The sequence below is a fragment of the Fukomys damarensis genome, unplaced genomic scaffold (assembly GCF_012274545.1).
Source record: "Fukomys damarensis isolate Sample0158 unplaced genomic scaffold, DMR_v1.0_HiC HiC_scaffold_20, whole genome shotgun sequence".
NCBI classification, from domain to species: domain Eukaryota; kingdom Metazoa; phylum Chordata; class Mammalia; order Rodentia; family Bathyergidae; genus Fukomys; species Fukomys damarensis.
The window spans coordinates 9713915-9716722 of NW_022900932.1; the positions used below are offsets into that span (position 1 = coordinate 9713915).

A 2808-nucleotide genomic window follows, 5' to 3' on the forward strand; every position below is an offset into this window, starting at 1 on the left:
GCCGGGTCCCGAACCTGGCTCCTTCCCGGAGGGCGGCGTGGGTTCCACCCGCGTCCTCAAACTTCCGACCCGCGCTCCTAACCCTCTGGGACCCCACCCACCTTCCTCTCATTTGTTTTTGTTTTTGTGGAACTGGGAATGGGGGAGCTGGGGTGCTGTACCACTGAGCTACAACCTCAGCCCTTTTTATTTACTTTATTTCAATTATTATTACTGTTACTGCTGTTGTTATTATTTGTAGTACTGGAATTGAACCTGGTGCCTTCTGACTGCTACATCTCTGTCCCTTTTTATTTATTTTTGGTAGTATTATTCTTTGCAGGATTGAACCCTAAGGCCTTCACACCAAGTTGCATCCCCAGCCCCTTTTTTATTTTTTATTTTAGCAAGGTCTCACTAAGTTGACCAGGCTGGGCCCAAACTTTCTACCCTCCTGCCTCAGCCTCCAGGGTACCTGGTATTTCAGGCATGCATCACCAGGCCTAGTTACTTACTTTTTCTCTTTAACTGGAGCACAGTCCTCCACCACAGCCCAGTCTACGAGGCCAACTGGCAAGCAGACTTTTACCACCACCCTTCCCCAGAGCTACCTTAGAACCAGCTATGTGGAGTCTGAATCCTGTGACCCTTCTCTGTAGCTCTGCGACTTTAGGCGAGTGACTCCACCTCTCTGAGCCGCCACTTGGCCTGTTCTGTTTTTTGAGAACACCTGGTACTATCTCTGGATATTGGAGGAAAAGGGGGCTCTGCAGGTGATTGGCCCTGAGCAGGTCACGGGCAGGGGTGACTTGATGTGACACAGAGGTTTGTGTAGATGTTGGGGTCCAGGAGAGGTGCCTGGGAGCCTGGGGCAGCGGGAGGGCTGGGTTTGGTGGCTGCCTCAGCCTGTGGAGACAGGCAGTGGAGACAGGCCAGGGCAGGCTGGAGGACACCAGGTGCTCTGACTGCTATCAGATCCCAGGTCACTGCCGGGCAAAGATGGGCAGGAGCAGGGTACCTGGGTGCCAGTGATGCTGGGCTGTGGGCCAAGCCAAGGGCCCTCTGGAGATGCCTGGTGCCGGGGCAGGGTGGGGACGCACAGCAAAGCGAACAGGGCTGGCGCTCCTGGGAGTCAGGGGAAGAGCTGCAAAGCCTGGGTACTGGGAGAGAGGGGCTTTGCCTCCGCCCTTCCTTGTCTCCTGGCTGGCTGGAGGCTGTGTGCACTGTCAGCTGTCAGGACTCTCCCTGTGGGGTCAGCACAGGGTGAAGGCTGTGCTGCAGCCCGAGTCACCCAGGGCAGAGCTATCTTGTCCTTGACCCTCTAGAAAACATCAGTAGTGTTCACTGCTGTGTCACAGGGCCTAGCACTGAGCCTGGTTGGCAGGCGAGGTCCTTAGCAAGCATTCCACGGCAGTAGGATTGGAAGGCGTCCTCTTCCTCCATCCCCCGCTGTGTCAGCAGGCCACTGTGGGCTGAGGAGTCCTAGGGATCTGGGGGTGAGAAGTCTGAAGTTTGTCCACAGAGGGCTTCAGAGGAGTGGTGATTGGCCAGGGTGCAGAAGCCTGCTGAGGGCCTGGGTGACGTGGTGTGTGTGTGTGTTGTGTGTGTGTGTGTGTGTGTGTGTCTGTCTGTCTGTCTGTCTGTGTCTCCCTGCCCGAGGTGCTATACCTGAGCACTGACCACCAGGCCCAGTCCAGACCCCCAGCCGCCTTATCACCCAGTCCTTTTATCTGCTTAGTGCTGTGTTCCCAGGCTTTGGGCGAGGCCTTTCAGGAGGGGGTCCTGTGAGGCCCAAGGCGTGCCCCCCTGATGAGCCTTGTGCCACCTTCCTCATTCTGGACCCTCACCCAGGAGCACACGGACAAAGCCCTGCTGAATCTGTGCCAAGACCTCCCCCGGGGACTACTGGGAGCCCCTCCGCTCCCACCTTTTTGCCTCGGAGTCCCGGTGGTCGGTGAGCATGGGGTGCTGCATGCAGATGGTGGGGAGTAGGGCAGGCTGCCAGAGGGAAGCTGTTCAACCTGGCGTTGCTGGGGTGCCTCCCTTCCACCAGTGTGGAGTAGAGGGGGACACTGAGGCAAGCACTGAAAGCTTTTGGCCTCTGTGGCTTCAGCCTGTTCTCTGACCCCCCAGTCTCCTCTCCAGGCCATTCAGAAAGGGGAAGAAGCTAAGAGCGCTGGGTTTGAAACGGAGGAACTGGGGGGGGCTGGGATGACCCAGGGCCAAGACTAGGGGTCAGAGGAGGGGCCTGGCTGAGCTGTGGGAAGGGCTGTGTCCCCACATCCATTGTGAAATATTTTCCTGGAAAACTGCTCAGGAACTGGGAAGCCCTGGTGGTGTTTGGGGGGGGGCGTGAATAAAGGATCGCAATGATCCTGGTAGTAAGGCTGAGGTCCAGGCGCCCTTGAGTATACAGTCTCCCCAAGCCTACCCAAGGAGGTGAGGCTCAGGAGAGGTGGGGAGGCAGGTGCTTTCCTGCTTTGTGCCTTCCCGTCTGCCTTCCTCACGCTCTGTCCTCGCTGCGTTCTCCCTGTCTTGTCCCTCCTTCCCAGTCATCCCTGCCTTCCCCGACCCTGTCTCTTCCCCGTCTTCCCTGTCTGTCTGTCTCCCTCCCTCCCATCGCTCCCTCCTCCTCTTCTGCCGCTCTCCACCCTTCTGTTTCCAGCTTCTGAACTGCTTGGCTGCTGGGTAAAAATAGCGTAGCAGCGGCCAGGCTGAGAGCCAGGTAGAGGCTGAGCGGGCAGGGGCTGCAGGACTGGCAGGCTGGGGGGCGGGGCGGGCAGGGGGCCTATGGGGTGGTCACCAAGGGCAGGGCCTGGGGGGCGGGGG

The 2808-nt window shown here is 58.4% G+C and overlaps 1 protein-coding gene across 3 annotated transcripts in view; it reads left to right on the plus strand.

Annotated features, from left to right (window-relative positions):
- Positions 1–1670: 1670 nt before the first annotated feature.
- The window catches only part of Slc29a1 (solute carrier family 29 member 1 (Augustine blood group)), a 7222-nt gene continuing 6084 nt past the window's right edge, over positions 1671–2808 (plus strand). The window contains exon 1 of one of the 3 annotated variants that reach the window (XM_033766457.1): positions 1671–1933. The gene's annotated coding sequence lies outside the window, so the exon portion shown is untranslated. Of the gene's footprint in view, positions 1934–2336; positions 2419–2622; positions 2705–2808 lie in introns of those variants that run through there. The other 2 variants (XM_010617730.3, XM_010617731.3) reach the window with 2 other exon arrangements.